This window comes from Ranitomeya variabilis, chromosome 2 (assembly GCF_051348905.1).
Source record: "Ranitomeya variabilis isolate aRanVar5 chromosome 2, aRanVar5.hap1, whole genome shotgun sequence".
NCBI classification, from domain to species: domain Eukaryota; kingdom Metazoa; phylum Chordata; class Amphibia; order Anura; family Dendrobatidae; genus Ranitomeya; species Ranitomeya variabilis.
Genome location: NC_135233.1, coordinates 759801802 through 759824549, shown reverse-complemented (window position 1 = coordinate 759824549; position 22748 = coordinate 759801802). Strand labels below are relative to the sequence as shown.

At 41.6% G+C, this 22748-nt stretch overlaps 2 protein-coding genes across 5 annotated transcripts in view; one reads left to right on the top strand and one right to left on the bottom strand.

The window, feature by feature from the left end:
- LOC143809899 (uncharacterized) overlaps positions 1 to 22748 on the bottom strand; it is an 848616-nt gene that overhangs the window by 649709 nt on the left and 176159 nt on the right. The gene's annotated exons all lie outside the window — the stretch shown is intronic.
- Positions 1 to 22748, top strand: part of FHL5 (four and a half LIM domains 5) — a 105012-nt gene that overhangs the window by 25161 nt on the left and 57103 nt on the right. Inside the window, exons 1-2 of one of the 4 annotated variants that reach the window (XM_077289698.1) lie at positions 13936 to 13981; positions 14634 to 14811. The exons of 1 other annotated variant lie outside the window; for it this stretch is intronic. The gene's annotated coding sequence lies outside the window, so the exon portion shown is untranslated. Of the gene's footprint in view, positions 1 to 13935; positions 13982 to 14633; positions 14812 to 22748 lie in introns of those variants that run through there. 2 more of the 4 variants (XM_077289697.1, XM_077289699.1) reach the window with 2 other exon arrangements.

Sequence of the window (22748 nt, the reverse complement as noted above, 5' to 3'; positions counted from 1 at the left end):
TGTTGCTTTGCAGCGTTGGGCCCCTGGGTTCAAATCCCACCAATGACAACATCAGCAAGGAGTTTGTATGTTCTCCCCATGTTTGTGCGAGTTTCCTCCCACACTCCACTCCATACTGATAGGGAATGTAGATTGTGAGCCCCAATGGGGACAGTAATGATGATGTCTGTGAAGTGCTGTCGAATATGATGCATCTATATAAGTGGGTAAAATCCATGAGCACACAACATTGCCTTACAGAAATCGCTTTGGCTCAGTAATCTGTGCTCATCATCAAACACTCCTAAAAAAAGATATCCAAATGCAGCACTGTCTTTATATAGTAACACTTCGGTCTTTCACACATTACTATTCTGTGCCAAATGTTTTTATCAGTGCACAACAAGTTGTTCTTTCCTTAAAGAATACAAATGTAATGAGGAAAGACTAAGTTTACATTTGCTTGGTTTCGGTTTTCTAGGTTTCTTTGTCGCTATTTTTTTCTTTTTTTTCTTTATCAAAATTAAATGGCAAAAAAAATACATGTGCTGTCAAGAGCATTCGCATTGAGCTGCCTTCAGTGACTTGTGAGATGCTGAGACTAATGGGTCATTTTGAAATTTCAGAAAAGTTTATGACAATATTCTACAAGTAATGAGGGAGGTTCATGGTGGAGATTTTATAACTGAGGCAAGCTGCCTTCTTGGTAGTTGAAATGGTCGAAACATAAATAATATGAAATGAATAAATTAAATTAAAGATTTTTAGTTATCAGAAACCAGGAACAAAATCTGTCTCACTTTTTGGGGAATGGGTACAACCATTCACTACACTGAAAGCCAGTACATTAAAAGTGGTGGTCTCATTTGTTACATGGGTAAAGTGACAAACTGCTTCTAAAAACAAGCTACTTTGCAATATACCTCTTATTAAAAAATCCTCTTCATTCTCATAGATGAAGGGATTTTTAATTCTAAGGCCGGGGTCACACTTGTGTGTGCAATGCGAGAAACTCATGCATCAAGTCCCGGCACTGCCGCCAGCACTCAGGACTGGAGCATGCGGCTGCATAGAAATTCATGCAGCTGCACGCTCCGGTCCTGAGTGCCGGCGGCAGTGCCAGGATTTGATGCGAGAGACTCACGCAAGTTTCTCGTGCTGAACTCCCAAGTGTGACCCCAGCCTAATAGTTTATTGTTCATTGTCTAGAATACCAGCCACCTCTGCAGTCTATCAGAGGTGGCCTGCAAACATTGGTTGATCATTGGATTTGGCCAGCTTCAGTATCTCTGCGCTCCTTCTATGCTGGACAACCAAATCTGCCCCTGCTTACCTGCAGGACCATGCCAAAGGTATGAATTAACAATCTTCTCATCCCTAGGTTAAGCTTCTCATAACAGGGCATTGTCTAAAAAGACTACCGCCCTTTAATAGGCAATAGCCTAATGGTTTTGATCACTGTAACAAAACAAACCAAGTTATGTAGAGAAGTCATAGAGCATTGGCTATACCGTATATGTAAAATGTAAAAAATAATAGCAAAGCTGATGACAAAACCCATATTACGAACCATAAAACCTGAGTGTGAATAATACATGTGACTAAGAAAGGCTACTTTCACACATCAGGTTTTCGCCATCAGGCTCAATCAAGCTAATTTTCCAAAAAACGGATCCGGCGAATGTTGCTGCCGGATCTGTTTTTTTTTCCCATAGACTTGTATTAGTGTCGGATTGCGCCGGATGACCTTGCGTTTCGTCCGGTTTTTGCCGGATCTGGCAAATCTGCCGTTTCCGATTTGTGGAAAAAATGTCCATAGCAACGTTTTTTGTCTCCGGCGAAAAAGCTGGAAGTGCCGGATTCGGCGCTTCCAGCTGTTTGCTAGAATGGAAGCCTATGGGAGCCAGAAGGTGCGGAACCGGAAAATGACAGATTCCGGCATCGGATCCCGTTTTTTTAAACTGAGCATGCTCCAAATTTTTTTTTTAATCCAATTATCTGAATATGCTAGTCGGATCCGTCGCATCAGTTTTTCACAATCTGCGCTGGATCCGTTTTTTGCAACATTCGCCGAATTGTGCCTGATGCAAAAAACCTGATGTGTGAAAGTAGCCTAAACTTGCAAGCAGCTCTCTGTAAGAAGAGATTTTTTTTTCCAGATTGCAGATATCAGGGTATCACATTGTTCAGCTTCCTATGATCTGCAGGCTGCGGAGGCCTGATTCTACTGACAGGTTCCCTTTAAAGCAGGTGTTTTTTCTGTTCATGACATGCTTTATGCTCGGATTGGAGGAGACGGAGATTTGAGCTCATTGTACCTGCAAAATAATCCACATTCTTTTCTACCACCACCACTTTAACAGTACCACCTAAAAGTTCTAGTTTTCCTGTCAACCAGCTTTCATTTAGCAGCTACAATAAAGTCCATATATAATATATAAAATAACCTAATCTAATGATTTGTGTAACATGGATTTTCCTGTTATTGTAGATTGGTGCTCCGATAGATTTTTACAAGGCATCTGCTCTTTGTCCCAAAGCTTCACTTCTCAGCTCTGTGTCTTGGGAAAGTTACAATCTGACCTCTACAAGGGAAACTTTTAACATAACAGACAGCTAATAAGAATGTCCAAGCTTTGTTGCACTGGTGATTTAGTGGGGACCAGACCATTCAGATCAATGTTATATAAGGAACAGACCATTTAATGCGGTTTATAATACATATACTTAAGAAAATGGAGACCAATTATTTTCATATAACAGTATTTCATTTACTATGACTTCCTTAGGATAAAGTATGCTATTATCCTGTTTATATTTTTTATTTCTATGTAACCCCTTTACGACTACGAGTAATGACAGGCATAGCACATCATGAGCAGGTGTCAGTTACCGCACCATGACGTGCTATGTCAGTCATGCTTTAAAACTGACACTGTTTGTAAACATACAGTGACAGTGCCGTGCTGACAGCTGAATAGCACGGGAAGAGATGCAGGGACCTATGTCATTGGTCCGCGCACTTAGAGGGCTGTGATTGATCAATCTGACTGACCGATCACCGCATAAAAAATGAGCACCTTCCGCAGGTGCTCAGCACAGCTAATGGCCGAGCTCCTGCAGTGTGATCCTTGGACAGTGCCAGTACCTCCCAATGGCTCATTAACTCTCTAGATGTCACGACTGAGAGCAATCATGACATTTGGAAGGTTGTGAGGACTAGGCTTCCTTTCTCACCTCCATCAGCATGACACGGAAATCACGGGGAGCCGATGTTTGTCATGGCACTCAGAGGTCAAACAATGACAGTTCTCCTGTTACACCAACCCTGTGTCCTGTTACATCCAGCCACAGGCTGAGTGTAAGAGGAGAACTGCCTGTGTAATAACACAGGTCTCATGCATTGCAATACTGGTGAATTGCAATGCATGATGTAAAAATAAACAATAAAAGTACACAAATTTGGTATCACCACGTGCAGAACGACCTTCTCCCTAGTTAACCCTTTCAGTGAATACCTTAAAAAATGTGTCAAGAACAATTTTTTTTCATCATAACGTTAGAAACGTGGCAGTTCAAGGTACTCACTACACCTCTAGATAAGTTCCTTAAGAGGGGTGTGGTTTCAAAAATGGGGTCTCTTGGGGGAGGTTTCCACTGACATAGCTTCCGCTTTCCCAGCTAGTTTTACTACAAAATTCAAATGGTGCCCCATCCCTTCCAAGCACTGCTGTGCATCCAAACAGTAGTTTTCCAACACATATGGGGTATCGCTGTATTTAGGAGAAATTGCACTACAAATGTTGAGTACCATTTTCTCCTGTCACCCTTTTGAAAATAAAAAAAATTGTGACTAAAGTAACATTCTTTTGAAAAAAAAAAAAAGGAAAATGTACATTTTTTCCTTCTATATTCCTTTAAAATTCTTGTATGTGGTTTTGAGCATTTTGAGGGATGCAGTTTTTAGAATGGGGTTACTTCTGGGTATTTTCTCAAAAAGGCCCTTCAAACAAATATGATGCATTCCCTAAAATAAAATGTTTTTTTTTTTTTTTTTTTTATTGGAAAAATTATAAACTGCTGATAAGCGTTTAACTCTTCTAACTTTCTAACAAAGAAAAATATGTTTAAAAAAATGAAGCAGATGTAAAGCAGACATGTGGGAAATGTTATTAACTATTTCGTGTCGTGTAACCATCTGATTTAAGGGTATAAAAATTTAAAGTTTGAAAATTGTGACATTTTTACATTTTTTGTCAAATCTTTGACATTTTCACAAATAAACACACATAATATTGACCACCATTTACCACTAACATAAAATGCAATGTGTCATGAAAAAACATTTTCAGAATCAATGGGATATGTTAACGCGTTCCAGATAATACCTCATAAAATTACACTGGTATGATTTGGAAAATGTGGCTCAGTCATTAATGTACAAAGTGTCTCTAGTGTTTTTAGAGCGAAAAGTAACATCACAGTAAACTACCTGCAAGGCCAAGTTCACACGAGCGTAGAAAAAAAAAAAAAAACGCTCAGCATTTCATCCAGAAAAGTGGACCATTTGTTCTCACTTGTCATCAGTGTGTAATTGTTTTTGTTTTGTATTTTTTTTACTCAGCAGCTATTATTCGTTTACAGGAACCTTTACAGTTTCCTAAGTTACAGAATCACATGCTATGCTGTCCCTCTGCGTGACATCCCATTTTTTAATGTACCCATAGATTTGATTGGGTGAGTCTCACCTGTGCATCCTGTTTTTTTCAGATGCAAAAATTCACTCATCTCCACTGCCTCATTGAGTAACATTGCTCCAAGTACATAAATATGGTCATGTGAACTGATTACTTCCCGATCTTTATATTATAAGTCCGTGTCTCCGTTGGTAAATTCTTATGCAAATTAGCTTACAATTGCAGGGGCTTGGTCTGCACTTACAGCTCTCTGGCTTCTCCGGCATCTTACCAGTGATTAACAGGTCGCTTGTCTCTGTGCCCTGACTAACTTCTCATGCTGATGAAGTTGACAGAGCCATAATATACACATAGACCACCTCTGCCTGTACAAGATGTCAGCCAGGGGAGCCGGTCAGAGAGACCGCTAATACCCACACTCACCAGTGATAATAATGTATAGTGCATTAGAATATGATTTTTATAGGGGCTCAGGCCTCTACAACACTGTGTAGCTCACTTAAAATGCATTGTGGGGGTGACAGACTCCATTTATACCCACAATGTACGGTATTTTAGTAACATACCTCCAGAGCTTTACAGTAGCTTCCTGATTGGGAAATACATTTAGACAGAACAAGAGCGGCTTTCTTCAGTTTAATAAAAAAATGTAACTGTCTATAATCTTATTATAATAGTAATGAAAATCAGGGGACTTCATTTCATTTACTAAAGTGGCATGACGTATTGCCAGGTTTCGTCTGCATAGAAAAATATTAAACTTTTTTTTTTAAAAGTGTAGCTTCTTTCATTATTAAGAATCACCCACTGAATTTTGTGAGATGTCTCCTCAAAATTGTAAACTGCTTGTATCCTTTGCCTAAGGTTCAGATGAGGATAAACCTTTTTGGAAAGTCGTGAAGCTATCCTATAGGACAAGGCTTCTCAAATTGGGAGACACTTCACAGTTTTTGGTGAGGTACAGCTGAGGAGACCAGAAAGGACCAGAGGTGATTATAGCTGCAAAATCTCTTTTATGTGACAAAAAAAGACCCTTTTCAATGCCTCAACATGGGTAGGACTGTTAGGCCTCGCTCAGATTTGCGTATAAAAATACTGGGCAGAAAAAGTCCACAAGTCCAATTTATTCTGATCCTCAACATTAGCCATTTGATCTGAATTTGGCTACATCTTTTACACCCTTGTATACGCACTATCTTTCATAGACAAAATGCGTCTCTTTTTCAAAAATCTATGTCCTTTACATGCATGAAAAAAGTGGACCTACACAACTGACAAAGAGGAGGTGGCAACCAAAAACATATTATATTAACAAACAGGCAAAAGAGTCTCCCATATAAGCAAGGCTAAATACATGAGTTAATGAGTTACATACAGGAATGAAAAGTGTTCCATGTCACAAGGGACAAATGGTCATAGATTAGTCCTACAACTATTACAGTGACAGTGAGCTAACTTTACTGCCTTAGCCTTTTCTGTCTACCTATCCTAAAGGAGCTGGCCATTACCACCTACATTTGGCGGCATTCCAGAGATGGCTGCAGCAGGTCTGCTGGTGCAAGTGTGACATTGTTAGGCCATGTCAGTACTGCAGTCAGTTAGAGTCCTCTCATGCGCTTCTTCACTCACAGTTCCCTTTGATGTCTGAGAAAGCTATGAGAGCCGCATTAGCAGTCTCATACTGACTGTAGAACTTAAGAGGCAGAACATTAATGTTAATGTGACTCAGGAGGGTTCTGCACAAGGTCATGGTGCACTGGTTGATGCTATAATGCCATCAGAATCATTCTAGGCCTCAAAGATGCAAGTCCTGGCCCAGCATAAGAGACTTGTGGATTTCAGAGTGAAGATGTGGATAGTAACGGATAGGTGACACAGATGGTCTGAGAGATAAGCAGTAAGATTTTTTTTAAAGAGAGGATTTTTTTAAATATTTTTAACAACATTTGATGGTTTTCCATGGCTCAGGAAAATGGCATCTACTGGCCACTATTATTTTTAATCCAAAAAATTATGCATTTTATTGAACATATATATATTTAAAAAAAATACTAATATAATTCAATTCCACTTAAATTTATTCTCTCATCTCTTGTTTCCTTTATTTTCCCACTGATATGGCCCAATATCCGCAAAAAGAAAAAAGAATACCTGGTCATGATAGGGGGTATAAGGCCTGATCTTGAACGTGTTAATTGAATGTGTAAAGCAAGAATAGTGTGATGGCATGTTAACGACACAAACTGAGGTAATTTTGTTGGCCTCTACTACTATCTCGAGCCTCAAGCATCATCCTAATGTGGCTGGTGAGGTCTAGCAGAAAAATATTAAGAAATAAGGAGTTTCTTTGTTCTCCCAGTGTTTGCATGGTTTTTCTCTGGGTACTCCAGTTTCCTCCCACGCACCAAAGACATAATGATAGGGAATGTAGATTGTGATCTCCATTGGGGACTGTGATAAAGATCGTAAAGCACTGTGTAATATGGCAATATTTAAGAATAAATAACCTGAGAAAAACCTAAATCTAGATCATGGCATTAAGTTTACACACCATACCAATGTACGATCGTATGGCTAGGTTCTAAAGGTCAATGCTAGCTATTATATTTTGCGAATTAAACCAATTATTTTAAATTTTCAAGTGAAAATGTCTCATCTAGATCTACATCTAGCAAGCATAGTGTGCTGGTGATTTAAATAGTGATGGCATATTCACTGCTTAAGAATAATACATGGGTACACTCAGTGGCTAATTAGGTCTCCACTACCCTCTGTAGAAATACATACAGTACAAGATCAAGGGCCGACCTTTTTAATCCTGCAGCTGTCTTAACCATTATCTGAGCAGAGGGGATTCTCAGCATGAGAACTTTAAGTGGTCACAGAGAACGGTTGTAGCCAAAGTGTAGCTCTATTTTTCTTTCAAAAGTCAGACAATGAAAATGAATAGATTAAGGCCAGTGTCACAATCCATTTTTGGAATTGGGGCAGCTCTGGTTCCACTCACATTAAAACTTTTTTCCTTTCAGGCCAGAGGGGGTTAAATGCAGTTTTTCCCCTCTGGCAAGCTGGTGCTACTGCAGTGCTGCTGGTCAACTGATGTTGCTGGTGACCATTCCCATATCCTTAAAAAGGTCACCTGGTGCATCAGCTGACTGTTGGTGATACAGGTTGGAGACCAGGAGCAGCTCCCTGGTGTCAGCCAAGTCTGGTGTTTGGAGTCCTGTTGCTGTACTATTTGTGGGGTGTGGAGTTAATCAGCGGTGTGCACAAGCTAAGTGCTGAGTTTTTTTACATGGTCCCTTTGTTGTTTGTGCATTCCCCTTTTGGTATTGTGTTCCCCTCACTCTCATATTGTGTAGTCCTGTTTATTTGCTTTGTGGTGCAGTTTACATTGTTCACCTCCTGGGGTGGGGGTTGAGGTTTAGCTCAGGGCTTAACAGGAGATAGGGACAGGTCGGTGACTTGGGCCTCCCTACCGTCAAGGGTACCCTCAAGATAAGGAAAGTCAGGGCTCCCCCTAGCTTGAGGGGCCGTTCAGGGGCCCAGATTCCTCATCTCCTGTTTTCCCATTACTGCCCCATGACAGCCAGATTCCCCCACATGCATGCTTCAATGTCCTTACTAAGATGACAATGCACATACTGGTGACGGGTCTCTTGACCTAAATGGGTATATAGTAGTATTGACTGCTTAACACAGGTGTGTAAATCAACCTAATGGCATAATGAAAAAATAAGAATATAGATTATTATTATTATTTTTTTTTTTTGTACAGCGCTATTTATTCCATGGTGCTTTACATGTGAAAAAGGGGGCAAATATAGACAAATACAATAAACATGAGCAAAACAGGTACAGAAGGAGGGAGGACCCTGCCTGCGAGGGCTCCCAGTCTGCAGGGGATGGGTGAGGATACACTAGGAGAGAGTAGAGCTAGTCATGTGGTGGTTCAGTAGGTTGAGGATCACTGCAGGCTGTAGGCTGAGAGTATTATAAGGCTATGACTCCTTTTATTTTTATTTTCTTCACTGCTATCAATTTGCATAATGGCAATGATTGTGAGATGATTTGTCAAGGCATAATCAAAATGTTTAAGCTAGCAATTACAAAAGTGAATATCAGAAAAAACTATATTTAGCTGCAAGACAATAATATAATTGTACAGAAAAAATATATATATTTGGACCGTGTTGGCCAGTAGATAGAAAAATAGTAATATTTGAGAGTCCTTAGTGGTTGATACCTTTTTAATGGCTAACTGAAAAGATGGTAAATTGCAAATTTTCAAGATTACACAGGTCCCTTCATCAGGTATAGAATGACAAAATGTGAAGAAAGATTGCTCTCGGTGGGAAAAAAAAAAAGAAAATCTTGTAATTTGATACCCTTTAATGACGTACAAAAATAAAATGCCTTCTGAGTCTGTATCAAGACTCACCAGACTTACCCTCACACAACTTTTTGTCTTTCGGCAAGGAGATAGATAAAAGTGCTTCCTTAATGCAAAAAATGAAACTCATATAGAAACAAACAGAGTGATCTATTTCAAGTGTTTATTTCTGTTAATGTTGATGATTATGGCTTACAGCCAATGAAATCCAAACGTCATCTCAGTAAATTAGAATACTTTATAACACCAGTTTAAAACATGGGGTTATGGCCAGGTGAGATTGCTGGCCAATCAAGCACAATTATATGGTTTTTAAATCAGGTATTAGTACTGGCAGTGTGGACAGGTCCCAAGTCCTGCTAGAGAATGAAATTTCCATCTCTAAAAACACTTGTTGGTAGAGGGAAGAATGAAGTGCTCTAAAATTTCCTGGTAGATGGCTGCACTGACTTTGGTCTTGATAAAACACAGTGGACTTACACCAGCAGATGACATGGCTCCCCTTGCCATCACTGAGTGTAGAAACTTCACACTAGCTCTCAAACAGCTTGAATTGTGTGCCTCTCCACTCCCCCACTGGGAACTTGATTTCCAAATTAAATGCAAAATTTACTTTCATCTGAAAGCATGACCTTGGACGACTGAACAACAGTCCAGTTCTTTTTCTCCTTGGCCCAGTTAAGACGCTTCTAGAGTTTTTTATTGGTCATGAGTGGCGTGACACAAGGAATGCGTCATATCCTCAATACGTCTGTGTGTGGTGGCTCTTGAAGCAATGGCTCCAGCAGCTGTCCACTCCCTGTGACTCTCCCCAAAATTTTTGAATGGCCTTTTCTTAACAATCCTTTCAAGGATGCAGCTATACCTGTTGATTGTGCACCTTCTTCTACCCCACTTTTTTCTTCCACTCAAGTTTCCATTAATATGCTTGGATACAGCACTCTGGACAGCCAGCTTCTTTAGCAATGACCTTTTGTGGCATACCCTCCTGTGTCAATGACTGCCTTCTGGACATCTGTCAAGTCAGCAGTCTTCCCCATGATTGTAAAGCCTACTGAAACAGACTAAGGGACATTTTAAATGTTTAGGAAACCGTGGCAGGTGTTTTTTTGATAATTATTCTAATTTACTGAGATAATGACTTTTGGGTTTTCATTGGTTGTAAGCCATAATCATCAACATTAACAAAAATAAACACTTGAAATAGATCACTCTGTTTACAATGACTCTATATAATATAGGAGTTTCACTTTTTGTATTGAAAAACTGAAATAAATTAACTTTTTGATAATATTCTAATTTTGTGAGAAGCACTTGTATATCTAAAACACACCGTAACTGCTATGGGTAGGAAAATGGCACCTCAGTATGCCAATCTTTTCATGGCTAAGCTGGAAAATGAGTTGTTAGCATCCTGCTCCATCAAACCCTTGGATTACTTTCGTTACATCAATGACATCTAATAATCTGAACTGAGTCTTACAAGAACCCGTAAAATTCCATGACAATTTCAGTACATTTCATTCCACCATAAACTTAACATGGGGCAACTCAAAAATGGAAATCAACTTTCTAGAAACTACCATAAAAATTCAAAACGGTTCAATGGTTCCATCTCTACAACCAGGCCCTTTAATATAATCGTATCTGTTCCAGTCCAACGGACAGGGATGAACACTTAACCCATCTTAAAAAGACATTTTTAAACCAACGCTACCAGTCCACCTCCATTGATGATCAGATCATTAGAGCCACAAGGATCCCTAGAAGTCATTTACTTCAATACGGAGAAAAAGAGGAAAATAATCATGTACCTCTGTTGGTGACTTTCAACCAACAGCCTGAGGTACTGAGAAAAACTGTTAAAAAACTTCACCACATCCTACACAAGGATGACTGGCTCAAAACAATGTTAAAAGACCCTCCCTTGCTGTGCTACAGACCAAATTTAAGAAACAACGCAATCCCAAGTTCAATGCCCTCGGATACACCAAGATGAACTTATCCTTGCAATGTGAAGAGCTGCAAAACATGCACTCATGTTGAGACCAAAAGCAGGAAACAGACTCCCAACACACAGCAGGGCTATAAGATTCACTGGACATTCATATGTTTGTCTTCCAATGTGGTGTACTTAATTCTGTGCTATATGTCCTATTGGGGGTCTCTATGTGGAAGAAACAGGACACAAACTGAGAGCAAGGATGAGGTCTCACCCCCACATGATTAAAAAAAAACCAAAACATTTACTGGTGGCAAAACGTTTCTGTGGTTCAGAACGCAACATAAACAACATGAGTGGTCATATTAAATGACAACTTTTAATTACAAAAACATTAAAGGGTTTGGGAATACAAACTTATTACAGTCTTTGATTCCCTCCACACAGGACTAAATATATCAGGAGGATTTATGGCTCAGTACAAAAGAAGAGGAATTTGCTCCAGAGACAGTGAGGGCACCAGGCCTCTGATCTTACTTGAATATTGGGCCTATAAAACTTTCACACCATTAATCTAATACATTAAGGATTCATTCTCTGAGCTGTTTATTTAAATGTCCATTTATCATGCCATACCTCTTTTTTTGTATCCATATATGTGTTTCTTCAGATACTTCGTTATACCATGCCCAATGAAGAGACCTAAGAAGTCTCGAAAGCTTTGTTAGCCATTAAAAAGTGTCATAACTACAAGATTATCATGTTTTTCCCATTGAGAGCAATCTTTCTTCAACTTTCTAACACAGTACCAAATCCTTTTTTTCTTGTAACCACAATTTGAAGGGTCACATATTTAAGCACTACAGGACACAGGAATAATGTAATAGATAAGACAAGTGATGTGAAACAGAACTTTCAATATGGGAAGGAAAGAAACAGCTGTGGCCTTAAATATTGGAACAGTTCATAGATGAGGAGTATGAAAGTTTTGGAAACCATGTACCAGACCTCAATCACAGGACAATAAAACTTCTTACAAAGGAAGGATACTGTGTGTAAAATGCTTCATATGGTAAAGGAAAACTCCACAAGACTATGTACCCTCTATCCCTTGTATATAGTCCTTACCAAGTTACCGTTGAGTAAAGACTGTTTTTGAATGGTGGTCACCCTCGTTGAACTGTGGAGCTTACGGTTCTGGACAGATCACACCATCGGCTACAAGCAGTTGGCACTGACGTAAGGCCCTTACAGCACAAATCTACACACCAAGCCAAGACCTACACTTTCATGTAGCACGCCGGGTTGTAAAAAGACTATTGCCTCGCCTGTGGCTACTGCACCGTGCCTCACATCAAACCATCATGAAGAATTTACTGGAGTAAGATGCACTATTATCATTAAGAATCAATGAATTTGTCGCATCTTCAGCTGCTGTGCATCACTGTAAGAAATATGCTCCAGTAATGCAATGGAGCATAATACTGTTATAAATAATATTTTTTTAAGCAGAAAATATAACAAATTTGTTACCCTTCATATTTTTTTTCAGCCCAGTTTTCAAAAAGGTGTTGAAGCTGGCCAGCAATAGTGTTAAAATGCCAAAAGTACAAAAAGTTTTGTGCAACTATTGATTGGGTACTTCTTGGCGTAATAATACTAACAATAATAATAATTTTATTTCTGTAGCGCCAACATATTCCGCAGCACTTTACTTTTTAGAGGGTATTTGTACAGACAATGGAAGACGTTACAGAATAACAGTAATCATAATCACATAAATCAACAGATACCTAGAGGAGTGAGGGCCCTGCTCGCAAGCTTACATCAGGAAATGGAGCAGACACGAAAGGCGGATGGTAACAATTGTTTGTAATGTACAGTCCAGCCATCAATATAATAAATAGGGTGTTCACGTAATACTACATGAACCGGTCACCAACCAGTAGGTGTATGGGCACAGAGGGCTATTAAGTGCATGGTGTTTGTGAACAAATGTTACGAGGGTCCTTGTTTTGAAGAAAATTTTGCAATGGCAAAATAGGGAAAGTTAGATAAGTATGTTGAGGCAATAGGTCAGTCTAAAGAATTGCGGTTTTAGGTCACTCTTAAAGCTATTGGTATTCAGGTTTATCAAAGTGCCCTAGGTAATGCATTCCAAAGAATTGTCAGAGCTCATGAGAAGCCTTGGGGATGAGAATGGGAGGTTCAAATTATTGAAGATGTAAATCTTAAGTCATTAGCAGAATGGGGAACATGGGTAGGGTAGTAGACTGAGACGAGGGAGGAGATCTAGGGTGGTGCTGAAGCATGGAGCGCTTTGTGGGTGAGAGTGATGAGTTTATATTCAGCTCTATATTGGATAGGCAACCAGTGCAATGACTGGCACAGGGTATAGGCAACGGTTTAGCGGTTGGCGAGGAATATGATCGTGGTTTCTGCATTCAGGATGGATTGGAGAGAGGATAGTTTAGTAAGAGGGAGACCAATTAGTAGAGAGTTGCAATAGTTCAGACGAGAATAAATAAGAGCAACAGTAAGAGTTTTTGCATAGTCAAAGGTAAGAAAAGGTTGATGTCACGGGTTTACAGCGACAGAGAGGAGCCAAAAGACTGTCTGATTTCACCTACTCCTGCACTGGTTAGAAGTACTTCACCTCCATATTAAATGGTCTAAATTTCTTTTAGCAGTGCAAAGGTTAATCTGCTCAGTAGAGAGCTCCTGGAAGCTTTCCTGCATTAAGGCTCTCAGCTGTGCACTGTAAGCCATTCCCATCTTCTATATAAACTAAGCCCTGGCTAGCACTGAATCTCAGAGTAGCTTATGCTGCATGCCTGGAGGTTGTTGTTGGTTGTTTTTGGTGGATTTATCTGGGACTGTTGTGGTTTTGGCTGTGTGATAATTCCCTTTCTTCTCTTAATTAGGTTTGACCCCATCCTCCACTTCCCGGTGCCATCCTCTGTTGTATGTGTGAGTATATTTGAATGTTTGGTATTTTCATTACCCCTGTTCGTATTAACTTGTTAGTCTGGTTGGTGTATTACAGTACACCACTACTCCCCTCTTCCCTGCCTGGGGAAGAGTACAGACTGATGGTGGATTCAGGAGCTAAGAAAAAGTATATGGCCTCGGCTTTTTCACCATCAGAAGTAATCTGAGGAACAGGGTGAGCTAGGATGCCCCTAGCATTATGGACTGAGAAGGAGACCCTGGGCCCTGGACACTCGACAACCGAGGCATGACAGTTGAATTCTAGAAATGTTTTTGAGGTGTAGATTACATGAGTGGGTGAGTAATCGGATATGGGGAGTGAAGGAAAAATCTGAATCAAGTATAACCCCAAGACAGCGGGCATGTTGCAGGGAAGTAATTTTAGAACCACACACGGAGATAGCAATATCAGGCATAGGTAGGTTAGAGAAGGAAGGAAAAACAAGGAATTCAGTTTTTGACAGGTTCAGTTTCAGATAGAGGGACGACATGATGCTAGAGACAGCATAAAGACAATCACTGGTGTTTTGTAATAATGCAGGAGTGATGTCAGGAGTAGAGTTGTATAATTGGGTGTCATCGGCATAGAGATGGTACTTAAAACCAAATCCACTGATTATTTGTCCTATAGGAGCAGTATAGAAGGAGAAGAGGACGGGGTTTGAAATTGATCCTTGATTAACCTCGACAGTAACGGAAAAAGGAGAGGAGGAGGAGCCAGCAAAAGATACAGTGAAGGAGTGGTCATAGAGATAGGAGGAGAACACCAAGCAAGAACGATATCCTTGAGGCCAATGGAGCATAGCATAGTGAGGAGGAGCTGGTGATCCACAATGTCGAATGTTGCAATAATGTCCCGTTCTCCACCGGTTCCTGTGATAATGTCACTCATCATGTGCCTTTTTCCTGTAACAATGTACCCCATCCTCTCCTGTTCCTGTAATAACGTCCTTCATACTGGCCCCTTCCTGTAATAATGTCCTCAATTCTGGGCCCCTACCAGGTATAATGTCCTCCATCATGGGTCTTTTCCTGGTATAATGCCCCCTTTCCTAGGAACCTTCAAGAAACAATATCCCCCATCCTGGTATAATGTCTGCATCCTAGGTTCCTTCCTGGTATAATGTCTCCCTTTCCTAGTATAATGTCCGCTATCCTGGGTCACTTCCATTCATAACTGTCCCTCATTCTGGTATCATGTCCCACATCTTGGGCCCCTTCAATTAAGATATGTCAACCATCCTGGTATAATATGCCCCATCTTGGGCTTCTTCCAGAAAACATGTCACAGTTCTGCAGCTCTTCAAAAAATATACAAAGAAAATTATTCTACTCACCTGGGAAATAGCTGCTGGTGACGGTGGGCCCTCCTCCCACACAGTCCCAGTCGAACTCTTGGCAACTGCAATGTGTTACGCATGGGAACATATCACTGAATGCAACCAGAATACTTTTATTCCACATATACGAGCCCTTTCCACTTTCCTGCCGACTTCAACTCAAAAATATTTCACGGATTCGTACATTCCTCAACCAAGAATCTGCAAAAACCCTAATCCATTCCCTCATCATCTCCTGCCTTGACTACTGCAACCTTCTGCTCTGTGGCCTCCCCTCTAACACTTTTGCACCCTTCCAAACTATACTAAACTCTGCTGCCCAACTAGTTCACCTTTCCCCCCCGCTACTCCCTGGCCTCTCCCCTCTGTCAATGCTCCCCATTACCCAAAGACTCCAGTTCAAAACCCTAACCATGACATACAAAGCCATCCACAGCCTGTCTCCACCATACATCTGTGACCTCGTCTCCTGGTACTTACCTGCATGCAACCTCCAATCCTCACAAGATCTCCTTCTCTACTCCCCTCTTATCTCCTCTTCCCACAATCGCATACAAGATTTCTCCCGCGCATCACCCCAACTCTGGAACTCTCTACTATAACGTATTAATCTCTCGCTTACCATCGAAACCTTCAAAAAGAACCTAAAGACCCACCTCTTCCGACAAGCCTACAACCTGACGTAACCACTGCTCGACCAAGCCACTGCACCACCAGCTCTACCCTCGCCTATTGTATCCTCACCTAACCCTTGTAGATTGTGAGCCCTCGCGGGCAGGATCCTCTCTCCTCCAGTACCATTGTGACTTGTATTGTACTGTACTTGTTTTTATTATGTATACCCCTCCTCACATGTAAAGTGCCATGGAATAAATGGCGCTATAATAATAATAATAATTCCACTTACTGTTATGGAGTTTAGAAACTTAGAGTATGAAGGTAGAAGAGCTGTCTACAGACTAAGTTGAAAATCTCTAACTATGCACATCTGAAGACTATAGCAGATACAGTGGTATGTAAAAGTGTACAATCCAGTTAAGTGTATGTTAAAGGTGTATGGTGCTATGGTCACTGAAGCACCCCTTCCAGGGCCTAGGGGTTACTCGGTACCGGGTCGGGTGGTCATAAAAGTGGTGGTCACGGTGGCAGCGACCCAGCCTGTGGCCCTGGGAGTCCAAATTAAAGGAAAGGTCTTTAAAGGGGTTTTAAGGAATAAGAATGTTTGTGACGCCACCTGTGGTATTCGGTCAGGGGTGACCGATGCTGCTTAAAGGGGTCCTCTGGGGTGTGATGGCACTGCAGCAAAAATGGTATGGCTTCCCACAGGTGAAGCTGGGTCCCCAGGGCTCCCGGTGTAGTAGATAAAGATGGTGTAGTAAGAAACAGAGGACACAAGGTTGCAGTCTCTTTACCTTTTTACTGCAGAGTTCAGGCAGCCACAGTCCAGGGTACCGGATCACAGGTACTGGTATGGTCCGGCCAGCTTGGAAGTGACTCAGGAATGCCCCTTACCAGGTGAGGTTGGAAGCCTTCCCTTCTGCGCTATGATGTAGTCCCTTGCTTCCTTAGGCCTCACACAAGGTCCTCACGTTCTCTCTGTCCCCCTTGCTGGTAGGACACTACCCGCACAGCAGGTACCTCGAGCCTTTTTACAGGGTCTATCAGGATGACTCCAGGCTCTATCTGTCACTGTGCCTTTGGGTGTTAATGATGGAGAGGCAACTTGCAATCTGCTGTCCGTCGGTTTCTGCCCTGGGGCATAGAGTTACCCCCACAACCACGGTCTTCCAGCTACCAGAATTCTGCGGTTCAGCGTACAGGAAGCTCTGTCGCAGCTTCCCTCCAGCTCTTCACTCTCCTGTGCTTCTCTTCCCCTCTCAGTCTCCTACAGACTGCTCTGTTCTCGTTCCTTCTAGGAGCTGCAGCACCTCACGTGGCTGCACGCCCCCAGATTTCCTCTCTCAGACTATCCACTCCTCTCTCTGTCTCTCCCTCCGACAGACTAACCACTCCTCCCCCAGGCCAGAATATATATATATATATACATATACTGTATATGGAGGCTCCTCTGAAACCAGGTTCAGAGCTCCCCCTTCTGGCCTGGAGTCAGAACAGTGTTGTATGTGCTGAATACCTGCCAAAGGGATCCTTCCTCATTTCCAAGCATGGCATCACTCTCCCCGTGAGGAAAGCAATGCCACTGTAACAACTGGTTACCTGGGGTGCTACATCACTTCCTCATAGGGAGGTGAGCGAAGCTAGAGACAAAGTCTACAGATACCTACTAGCTTGTGTTTACAAGAAGCTGATATAGTGCACCTGTCCAATTCTAATGAATAGTACAGTTGTTCAATATATCTATAGATATGATGTCAACGGCGTTGCTCACCTTATGAATATGAGCAAAGTTGGACAATCCTATTTATTTAATATTATACTTAGTTCAGGGGGCAAAAAAGGGAAACAGAGATATTTTTAATTTGCTCATGAATGTAGAAAACGTTTGCCTGTGTGGTGTTTTGTTTACAAGCGATGTGTGTGGCTGCTTGTGACCATCTATCTAATCAGTGTCCTCAGCAGCGGTCACATGCTGTGCTACTATCATCACTGTGTAAGGGTATGTGCACACGTCAGGATTTCTTGCAGAAATTTCCTGAAGAAAACCGGAAATTTTCTGCAAGAAATCCGCATTTTTTTTTGCGTTTTTTTTAGCATTTTGCAAGCGAAATTAGCTTGCAGAATGCTAAAGTTTTCCAAGCGATCTGTAGCATCGCTTGGAAAACTGACTGACAGGTTGGTCACACTTGTCAAACATAGTGTTTGACAAGTGTGACCAACTTTTTACTATAGATGCTGCCTATGCAGCATCAATAGTTAAAGATAGAATGTTTAAAAATAATAAAAAAAATGGTTATACTCACCTGCAGACAGCCGATCTCCTCAGTGGCGTCCGTTCCTATAGATGGTGTGTGTGTGCAGGACCTTCGATGACGTCGCGGTCACGTGACCGCGACATCATCGCAGGTCCTTCACACACACCATCTATAGGAAAGGAAGCGGCAGCATGCACCGCTGAGAGGCGGGAAGACTCCGGGGGCCATCGAAGGTGAGTATATGACTATTTTTTATTTTAATTCTTTTTTTTTTTTAACCAATTATATGGTGCCCAGTCCATGGACGAGAGTCTCCTCTCCTCCACCCTGGGTACCAACCGCACATGATCTGCTTACTTCCCGCATGGTGTGCACAGCCACATGCGGAAAGTAAGCAGATCAATGCATTCCTAGGTGTGCGGAATCCCCGCAATTCCGCAAATTTAATGAACATGTTGCTTTTTTTTACGCGATGTGATTTTTTCGCGGAAAATAATGCAACATTTGCACAAGAAATGCGGAATACACTGTAAATAATAGGAGGCATATGTAAGCGGTTTTTTCGCGTTTTTATCACGTTTTTATAGCGAAAAAACGTGAAAAAAAGCGCGAAAAATACTGAACGTGTGCAGATGGCCTAACACATTCACTCTCAACTGGTCAAAAAGGAGACCACCTTAGCCTCTAAGCTGGATCTCCTGGGCACTTAAGATGACTATTTTTCTTTAGTATTTTTATGATTTTATAATTTTTTAATTTATTTCAAAAGCACTGGATAACCTGTTTAACTGCAAATCTGGAAATATATGAACGAGCACTAAAGTGCTCGAGCGCTCGGAGCTCAAATCAAGTAGGTCAGACGCTCGGACAGGCTCGACTCAAGTACCGATAATGGAAGTCAATAGGAAACTCGAGAATTTTTCCGGAAGACCCTAACAAGAGGGCAGGAGGGGCAGGGGGGAAAAATCAAAATAAAACAAACAAAAAAGCTGAGATGGACAGAAACCGTGATCAAATGGAATTGAAACAACATGGGGAAGATGCCTGGATGCATCTCTGACAACATTGCATCCAGCATCGACATGGGAGTATTACTCCACTTTGTGGACTGACAAAACATACAAAACCAAAGATAAAAAGTATTTTACAGTAAAAAAAAATGTTAGCAATCATTCTTTCCTGTATAGTGATTGTATATAAGGCAAAATTAAAAAGAGAAAGAAAAAATATCTCCTCCACCTGTTAAAGGGCAGGTGCCATCAGAAAAAAAATATTTCTTCAACAATTGAAAAAATGTAAAGTACTGCTTTAATTTTTTGAAAAAAAATATAATTTGTTTTTAATGGAGAAAAATATGAAAAATAAATTAAAAAGATTTGGTATTTCCACTATTAAACACTAGGGGGAGCAACTGCTGAAATTTGCCATGAAAACCTAGTGTACAACTAGCTCGCATTACAACTACAGTAAATGTGGGTGGGATCTCCTCACGTGTGTGTGACATAACTCCTGCCCTCCTCTTCCGGGCATTTGCAACAGGATAAGAAAGGATGAAGTTTAGGATCACAGTAAGGAGCAATTTTATTGGTGACTGCAAAGTAATACTGACAAGCAGACATTGGAGGACAGCCAGCAGCACCGATGGGCCATCTCTCAACGTATTTCCCGGTCGCCTATAAATACAGTAGATGATATCACAGAGGGGGAAATAAAACTACACCCACCAGTATTCTGACAACAGAGTTGTGATAGCCTATGCACTAAGTGCAAGGGCTGTGAACAATTCGAAGGAGGGCCTGCAATACACCCTGGAAGATTTGTAGAGTAGGGCTTCAGAAAACATTTGTGTTCCATTCTTAAGAATGGGACTCTAATAAAGCTTATGCATAAAGTGCAAAAAATTATGAGTGAGGACCGTCTGATGACCCTTTAAAAACTTGGAACAAGGGTCACATGACAACCCTGGAAAAATTTAGAGCGAGGGCCACATGATGACCCTGTAAACATGATGAAGCTCTGAAAATTTAGAGCGAGGGCCACATGATGACCCTGAAAAATGTGGAGCAAGGACCACTTAATGACCCCATAAATGTTTTGAGTGAGGGTCGCATGATGACGCTCTGAAAAGTTGGAGCGAGGGCCAAATGAGAACCCTGCAAAAATTGTGAGCGAAGGCCACATGATGACCATCTTGATATGGTGGAGGAAGAAAAAAAAGAAGAAACCATGAACCGTATACAATTTTTTTGGGGTGGGAAAGGGTGCATGGGAATACACTAGAAAAAAATGAATATTTGAATTGGCTTTATATTCCGCTGCTGTAATCCGGTGGGGTTGAGAAGTCTGGGCCAATCCAGTCATTTTGATACGAGTCCTAAGAGCACCCATTAGTAATTATGCCCCCAGCAGCACTAAAACCCAAATCCGCTTTGACAAAATGCTAGCAGCAGGGCACGCCAGCACCTCCAAACCATAGAGTCGGGGTTGGACTGGCCCAATGGCCAGATTCTCCGATGGGCCCAGGCACTGACATCTGCTTGCATACAGGGCCAACAGCTGCCTAGGGCCCCCACTGCACCAGAGGCCTCCAACCAGTGGTGTGTCACTAAGACTGGAGCAAAGCCAGGATCAGCAGGGGGGAAACGAGAAGAGGTGAGTATTGTGGCTATATTTGAGGATTATATCCCATAGAGGGGGGGCTGCATTATACCCTATGAGAGGGCTACATAATATTCTATGGAGGGGACTCCATTATACTCTATGAGGGGGCTGCATTATATTCTATGGGGATGCTTTATTATACTCTATGGGGGCTGCATTATACCCTATGAGGGGGCTACATTATATTCTATGGGACCTGCATTATACCTTATGAGGGGGCTACATTACATTCTATGGGGGCTTCATTATACCATGCGAGGGGCTGCATTATATTCTCAGGGGGCTACATTATATTCTATGAGGGGCTGCATTATACCCTATGTGAGGGCTACATTATATTCTATGGGGGGCTGAATTATACTATATGAGGGGGCTGCAATATACCCTATGAGGGAGCTACATTATATTCTATGGGGGCTGCATTATACCCTATGATGGGGTTGCATTATACCGTGAGGGGGCTACATTATACCCTATAACTGACTACATTATAATACTATATGAGGGGGCTGCATTATATCGTATAAGGGGGCTACATTATATTCTATGGGGGGCTGCATGATACCCTATGAAGGGGCTACATTAAATTCTATGGGGGCTGCATTATACCCTATGAGGGGGCTGCATTATACCATATGAGGGGGCTACATTATAATCTATGGAGGGGGCTGCATTATACTATGAGGGTCTACATTATATTCTTTGTGGGGCTGCATGATACTATATGAGGGGGGCTGCATTACACCCTATAAGGGGGCTACATTATATTCTATGAGGGGCTGCATTATACCCTATGAGGGTTCTACATTTTATTCTTTTGGGGGGCTGCATTATACTCTATGAGGGGGCTACATTATACCCTATGAGGGGCTACATTATATTCTATGGGGGGCTGACTTATACCCTATGAGGGGGTGCATTATATTCTGAGGGGGCTACTTTATATTCTATGAAAGGGGCTACATTATATTCTATGAGGGGGAGGGCTACCCCAACCCCTTCTATATCATTAAGATGTGTACTTCCTTAAATTATACCCTGATATTAGCGTGTTTCACTGCACAATTGGTGGTCTTATATTTATTCCTATGTAGCTACAGTGGGCCCCAAGAATGATTTTCTCTGGTGGGCCCAAGGTGCTCCAGTCCGACACTGCATAGAGTGACAGTTCATGTCATGAGTCCAGCTTGGATACCCTATTGTTGTATGGTGCAGAGGAATCACAGAGAATGCTGGTACAGTTGGCTAGGTACTTCACCATTTTCCAAAACATTTCCCTCCTTGTCTGACTTCACTGCGCATCAGGGCCTGGGCACTGGGAGGATCTAATGAAACTGTCCCAGACCTTTGATAGTGTTCCCCTGCCTCTGTTGAACCTGGTGTGCATCTCCCTTATCTCTCCTCCTTGGTTGCCCTAGGATCTACTACCTCTGCAGCCATCATTGTTAGGTGGGAGTTTTTGTACTAATTGTTCTACTAGGGTCTTCAGGTATTGCACAATTTTATAATTCGCAGGAAGAAGAGATGAAAAGTTTTCCTTGTATCTTGGGTCAAGAAGGTTGAATAACCAGTAATCATTGTTGGCCAAAATTTGTGTAACGTGAAGGTAACTGGGAAAGGCAGCAAGACAAAGTCAGCAATGTGTGCCAGAGTAACAACAGGCAATACTTCGCTGTTCCCACCAGGAGGTGGATACTCCATCTCCTCCCTCTCTTCTTCCTCTTCTCTTGTCCAGCTGCGCAAAACAGACCTGATGAAGCTGGTGTGGGTAGTATCCTCTGTGGCGCAGGCAACCATTTCCTGTTCCTACTCCATCTCAGCATCCTCCTGCTTATTATCACCCAATCCACGCTGAGAAGATCAAATGAGGCT